At 44.5% G+C, this 7,500-nt stretch overlaps 1 protein-coding gene across 1 annotated transcript in view; it reads right to left on the minus strand.

Moving 5' to 3' along the window:
- LOC119578572 (nuclear receptor subfamily 2 group E member 1-like) overlaps positions 1–7,500 on the minus strand; it is a 54,861-nt gene that overhangs the window by 5,215 nt on the left and 42,146 nt on the right. The gene's annotated exons all lie outside the window — the stretch shown is intronic.

The following is a 7,500-nucleotide window of genomic DNA, read 5'->3' on the forward strand; positions in this document are numbered from 1 at the left end:
GAGGGAGCAGGAGGGCGAGGGAGAGAGAGAGGGGGGAGGGGGGGGAGGGAGGGAGGGAGGAGGAGGGTGCAGGGGGGAGTGGGGGGAGGGAAAGGGAGGGAGGCAGGAGGGCGCAGGGAAGAGGGAGGGAAGGAGGGAGGGAGGCGGAGGGCGTCAGAGGGCGAAGGGAGAGAGGGAGGGAGGGAGGGGGGCGGGAGGGCAGGGCGGGGGGGGCAGGGGGGAACGGAGGGGGGAAGGAGGGAGGGGGGGCAGGGAGCGCAGGGAAAGAGGGGGGGAGGGGGGGGAGGGAGGGAGGGAGGGGGGGGGGGGGGAGGGGAGGGGGAAGGGGGGGGGGAGGAAGGAGGGGGGGAGGGAGGGGCGGGAGGGCGTAGGGAGAGAGGGAGGGAGAGACGGAGGGAGGGAGGGAGGGAGGGAGGGAGGGAGGGGGCGGGAGGGCGCAGAGGGGCGGGGGAGGGAGAGGGGAGGGGGGGGGAGGGCGCGGGGGGAGTGAGGGATCTTGGGGGGGGGGGGGGGGGTGGGGGGCAGAGGGCGCAGGGAGGGAGGTTGGAAGGCCAGAGAGGCGCGAAGGAGACAGATGAGGCGCGCAGGGCGTAATCTCAGTCTTTTCACAAGACGTCACAACCTGACCGATGACGAGGCGGCTGCCTTCATCTCGCTGATTGGCTGAGCGTGAAAGGAAGGGGAGGGGGAGAGGGGTAAGGGTAAGGAGGTTAGTTGGTAGGAAGAGTAACTTCGGGAAAGGGGTTAAGGGTGGTTGGTGGTGAGTGAGGGCGTGGTAAGAAGAAGAGTTCTGGGGCAACGGTAAGCGAGGGCGGGGGGGGGGGGGGGTGAAAGGCAAGTGAAAAGGGACGCAGCGGCGAGAGGAAGGTACGTATTAAAGGCCGCACGAAGAAGGGTGCACGGATAGGAAAGCGGAATACATATCAACTAGAGTAAGTGGAGAAAATGTAATTGAGAAAAGGAAGGAAAGATTAGCAAGAATGTGAGTAGAAACATATGCAAAAGGAAATTAGATTCGTTTGATAGATACACAACTACCAGTTACAATGTTCGATAAACAAAACAAAGAATGCAAATGTCAAAGGGAGCCTGGCATTGTGAACTATAGCACAAAATCATTATATAAACAATGACAAATAGAATGAATAGATATCACAGGAAGAATAACACTGCAAAAATTGACCGTCAATTTGCACTATAACAGTAATCTAATCATTAATAATTTTCTGCAACAACACTAATATCGTGAAAATTAAGTTCATTCTTAAATCCAATACTGGCGTAATAAACACGTATTCATTCGCCTTTCTCAATCCAAACAGAACGAGAAAGGAGAGTGCTCTGAAATAAAGGGCGGGAGTTCTAAAAAGCCCAGAAAGGTTCAAAAGCTAATCGTGTCCCGGTGCACTGAGGCTTCCAGCGCTGAAAGAGGAGATCTTGTGATTACCAGCGGGAACAATGGCGATATTGTGCACGAGGGAAAGATGTCGATGAAATGAGAATGAATGTTTTGCGAATCATGGAAGTGAAGGTGACTAGGGAAAGAGCAGGAGATTGCGAGAGAGAGAGAGAGAGAGAGAGAGAGAGAGAGAGAGAGAGAGAGAGAGAGAGAGAGAGAGAGAGAAAGAGAGAGAGAGAGAGAGACAGAACAAATGATCACGAGGAAGAGAAATCAGAGAGAGAGAAAACAAACAGCCGCGAGCGAAAGAAAGAGGTCGAAGGCGAGAGATCCAGAACGCGGCGGCGGGCGAGCGAGATTAATGGCGGCATCATCCTTTCCCGCCGACCTTTTCACGCGGGCGACGCCGTTGTCTGAGTGATGGCTACACTTTCGTCCGCGCCATTAACAAGTGGGAGGAAACCCACGTGACCTCGGCCGTTATCGATTCAATTAGGACGGAGAGAGGATTATGAATGAAGAAAAAGGGGCCAAAGTAAATGTAAGTAGAAGAGGAGTGATTTTGCAAGTATGTGTGTGTAGTAATTCTTATGCAGTTCGTGTGGAATATGATATTTATAAGTGTATATAAAAGATGAATGCGTTAATATCAACTGAGTAAAAAAGCTCCGTGTATGTCTAGGATCTACATATAGTGATGAGTGTTTAATTCAATTGGATTTTTTTTTCAGAGTAAATTTGCAAAATCAAAATGAGTCTGTTATCAACAGTTACAAAGCTATATAACCAGAACTTCACGTAAGACGATAGGGGTGGAACAGGAGAATAAAAGAAAGAAGGGGACGAAAGAGAGGAAAATATAGATGTAATCGCTTTGTGGGGGTTGGGTGTCGTTGTGAGGGCAGCCGGCGGAGGGAGCGAATGGAGGGATGGAGGGAAGGATTCGCATGGGAGATTGAGGACGCTGAGGAGGGGGGGAGGGGAGAGAAGGATGGATGGGATGGGCGAGGGGTCCGGGATGGAGGGGAGGAAAGGGAGAGGCCGTGGAGAGGAGGGAGAAAATCCAAGGGTGGTGGGTCAAGGGAGGGACCAGGGGAGGGAGCGCCGTCCTTGAGCATCCCAGGGGGGGGGGGCAGAGAGAGAAAAAGAGGGAGGGAGGGAGTGGGGTGCGGGGACGGGGCAAAGAAGGGGGGTTTAATCGGCTTTTTGAAAGCAAATGATATTAAAACTTCCAGCTGTTTAAGTAAAAAGACAAGAAGCTCTTTCGTTTTTTCTCAAGCCGAAGTAAGAGGCTTTGGCTGTTTAAATAGAACGAGGTGAAAGCAAATGGAGTTTTTCCATCTTCTGTCTGGCGAACATTAACTGAAACATTACGGGAAAAATTAGAGAAAACATATTACTTGAATTAGTGATACTCACGATGGTGGTCATTTTACAAAACGAAAAACTATTGACGCTATAGCAAATGAAACTATAACATACCTAGACTAAAGATTCAGGATGGAGGCCAAGACCAAGCCTTTAACCCTCCCCTAGAAAATGAAATTCTATGAAGAGAAAGCCTTAAAAAGCCACCCCCATTCTGTCCCTTAGCTGCCCTACCGACCACCTTTGACCTCTGGAGCCCATCAACCTCTCTAAGCCCGAACCAAAGTCCAAACCAGCCCAAACGCCCTAAACCTAAACTCCAGCAGCCAAGCTCCACCTCCTCTAGCCCGTCACCCGCCCACCTATGCCCAACCCCCGACCCTAAGTCTTTGACTCCCGTAGCCCTGGGTCCAGCACCCAAAGCCCTAGCCCGTCACCCTTAAGCCTCAACTACAGCGACCCCTCGATCCCAAACCGAGTGGTTCCCTCGGCCCTTTCAAGCGTCTCAACCCCGTCAGCAACCCCGTCACCGGAATGCCTCCCTCAACCCCACCGGAGCGCCTATCTCACTGCCCCCGCCGGAGCGCCCCCCCTGAGCCTCATCGGAGCTCCCCCCCCTCAACCCAGCCGAGGACCCATCACCTCTGAGGGTCATCAGTATGGAAAGTCGACACTTCCGTTCCCACCTTAACTCTTTCGCAACTTACAGCGAACTTCGTTTAATTCAGTCACGGTTGTTGTTGGCAATGTATTCTATCCTTTTGTCTTGTTTATCCATGTACAAATACTTTCTCTTTATATTTTTTATCTATACAGTGAGGTAAGTAAGTCTTAAAAAGGAGAGAGAGAGAGAGAGGAAGAGAGAAAGAGAGAGAGAGAGAGAGAGATAGATAGATAGATAGATAGATAGATAGAGAGAGAGAGAGAGAGAAGAGAGAGAGAGAGAGAGAGAGAGAGAGAGAGAGAGAGAGAGAGAGAGGGAATGAGAGTAAGAGTAAGTAAGGAAGAGAGAATCACAAATGTCAGCAGCCATCATAACCCCGAGCACAGTTTAAACGCAGCGGTGGAACGAAGCCAGTCTGGACGCTATATAACCAGCGTTCACTCTAACCCACGGGGAACATGAATAGAACGAATTTTTCCCCCCTTTCTATCTGAAAGACTAGCTATTCAAATTGGCGTAATCCGTCGCAATCCTGGAAGAACTGAAAAGAAATAGAGCTCTCTCTCTCTCAAAAAAAAGGGGGAAAAAAGGAAAAAAAAGATAGCGGAGCTGGGGTGTGGGGATAGTGGGGGTGGGAGGAGGGGCTGAGGTGGTGGGGCTAAATGATAAAAAAGAAGAAAAAAAAAAACAGGATTTAGCCGTCAGTTCAAAAAGCTTTAGATAATTCTGCCTATAGAGCGAGATTCTTTTTCCCCTCTTTAAAACTAAGTTTAAGTTGTGAGGAAGTAGGGATGGCAGACTGCGATACGATCGAGGAGAGAGAGAGGGGGGGGGGAGCTATTGTTATCTGTCGTGGTATTTCAGTCTCTGTACAAAACCAGACTAGGAAACTGCTCTAAGCTCTCCGGTTTCCAGATAAACTCTTTTAACCTTTGTTGTGACTCGAGAAGCTTTGTTATATGCTTCTGATGTTATAAGGAGATACAAATGTTATTGATAATCATGTAACTTATACATAATTCTCATTAGCTTGAAGATGCTAAGGCGGGTCGTAATGGTAACATTGGTAAACATAATGACGACTCTTGAATTATTTAGAAACATTAGTATATAGGATAAAACAGTGATTCCCTTTATGAATGATCATGGAGCCTAATCATGTCTTAAGCTGGCATTCCCTCAAAAAGAAAGGTAACAATTTTGAGGATATGAAACCTTAAACCGATAAAGCATATGGTAAAGGTAAATTACACTTGGTGATAATTGATAATGACTGAGACTAACTGCCATTTATACGACATGCGTCTGACGATACTGATTTAGTGACGATTATTTTGCTGGCTATACATTTTGTATGAAAGAGATAAAACAGCAATAATAACTAAAGCTAATAATGGGGCTAAATTCTACTTTTTGTTTTGGGAATAATGTTTTGTCACTGTAAGATTTTAGGTATATACATTAACACACACACCAAGACTAAATATCTAAACAACTAGACAGGACGTGCAGTAGTTACGAAAAGGAATACAGAAAGATATAAAAAAACAAGTCAGACAGAGAGAAGGAAAGACAAAGAGAGAGAAAAACGTACAGACTAAGGCCGAGCAGAGACAAAGCCAGAAAGGGCAAGAAAGAAAGAGAATTAGCGCTTATGACGTATTGTATCCCCTTTCATTACCCAGACACCATTGGTGCGTGGTAAAATCTAGGGTTTTGCACACCACTTACAACTACACGAATAACAACCCATGGAGAGGGTTCTTATTCCTACCACTCACGTTTCATAAGCGTTCCAGACAAAGCACTAACATACATACAAATAATTGTAATTATAATAAATCGTAATAATGAAAATAGTAATGATAGCAATAACTTCAACATTATCTAATCATAAGCAATACTAATAAAATTATAAAAACAGTAACAACAATCATTCAACTCATAAATGTTAAAATTGATATTCATAAGCGATCTTATCACGTTAATATCCCAGATCCCCCAAAGAGCCCGGCCTGTATCCCGTAATTCGATCAATCGGGCAACAGCTGCTGGCTTTCACCCGGACCAATTTGTGAGTCTTTTGTTCAGTGGGGCTCGAGGTAATGGTTCCTCTGTGGGCGGGAGGTCGTGGCCAAGTTGCTTCGCTCGCTCCGTCGCACACGCTCAAGAGCATCAGGGCGGTCATCGTAACTAATATGTTTTGTTTATTATCTGGCCTCTCTTTTTTATGTCTAGATTTTTAAGGACACTTTTCTTTGTGCTGCCCTCGCGTGTAATTTTTTCATTTTGCGTTATCTGTGGGATTCGGAACGTATGCGTGAGCCATAAAATTTTGTTATCTCCGGAACTTTTGCGTTACCCATAAAAAATGCCAAGGTTATACGTTTTATAACGGCGTGCTGGACTAGCTTTTTAAATGTTATCATGCAAATCGTTTTAACTCCTATATTTCTATGTACAGTAGGCCGAACATGCTATACATGTTATATCAGTGGTTTGTGCAATAAATTAGTTTGCTCTTGATGTGAGTGAATCACTTCCTTCTAAGATGTTGGCTGGATGATAGACTACTAATCAATAAGTAACGTAACAGTTTATGGACTCTCAAATAGGATAATAATGCACCACGGTACAGTTACTAGCTCTGTGGGTGATGGACACATATTCATGTGTGGACTATGTCACAGGATACAAACTACATAAAAAAGGTTGAAGTCAACGAACAGCCAATGTTTTGCTAGCACACTGAACGTAAAGATTCTCACCAATGGTAACTTAGAGAGAGTAAAGAAAAGGAAAGTTATGGAAACATCATCACTTACAATGACGAATGCTAATTTCCTCTTCTTTCATCCTCCCTTTCTTTCTCGCTCTGCCTTCCCCATTTCTCGCTTTCTTCTTTCCGCCATTTCTCTCTCTTTTTCTTTCTCACTCCCCCTTTCTTCTCTCTCTTCTCTTTCTTTCCCCTTTATCTATCTTCTTTTTCTTTTCTCCTTTTTCTCGCCTCTTTTTCCTCCTCCCCACGCTTTTTTATTCCCTTTCCCCCGCCCTCTTTCTCACTCCCCTCTTTTCTCCCTCCCCCTTGTGTGTGACTTGCTCTCATTCCCTCCTCACTCGTGGCAGGGCAGTTGATCTTGTCGCTTTGTATCGCTGTCATAAAAACAACACAAATAGCTTTGCTGGGAGTAGTCGTAGTACATGTTATATTGGGTTGTGTACTTACAGGAAAGCAGCGTGAGTGGGGGAGGGCAACTACACTCATTTCTAGTGTAGAATGAATAAATAGGAGAAGAAATGGGTGAATAGATAGGTGAGTAAGTAGGTAAATGAAATATAGGTAAATCAATGGATGCATAGTTGGAGAGCTAAATGAATAAGTGACTGGTAAAATTGCTGTGGACAGGAGTGAATTAGTGAAGGACTCTTGTTTTTGCACCAAGATAATACAAATCACAATATAAAATAGAAGAAAGAGCTCTTATTATTTGATTCGAGATGACTTGGGTAAAATGTTTCTTTTCTCTTTTTTTGTTGTCAGTAACTAATAAGTCTGCTAAGCAAAGTTGTGCATGCAATGTAAAATGTATAATGTAAAACCTGCTATACATACAAAGGTCACTAATACAATAACCAAATAATTATAAATATAAATATATATATATATATATATATATATATATATATATATATATATATATATATATAACAAATCCTATTTTCTGGAAAAGGAAAAATTATGTTATGAAAGCGCGCTGTACATCAGAGGTAAGTGTAGTACACTCATCAGCAGAATAAAACAAAACAAAACAAGAATAGTAACAATTCCTAGCTTTCACTGAGGAAAAGTGCTTGTTAATGATACGGTATTAAGGAAGAGAAGTGAGAATATTATACTAATCCGTATAGTCCAAATAAAGTAAGTTGTTAGTATTTCACTACATACCTCTTTCTCTATGGAACTTTATATTGCACATATTCATAGGATTAAAACATTTTTTGTTAAATGTTTTAAGCTCTTGTTTCTCTGTAGTTATTACTGACTTTTCCCCAATTATGTCTGTTAACT

Source organism: Penaeus monodon, chromosome 11, assembly GCF_015228065.2.
Source record: "Penaeus monodon isolate SGIC_2016 chromosome 11, NSTDA_Pmon_1, whole genome shotgun sequence".
In the NCBI taxonomy this organism is placed as follows: Eukaryota; Metazoa; Arthropoda; class Malacostraca; order Decapoda; family Penaeidae; genus Penaeus; species Penaeus monodon.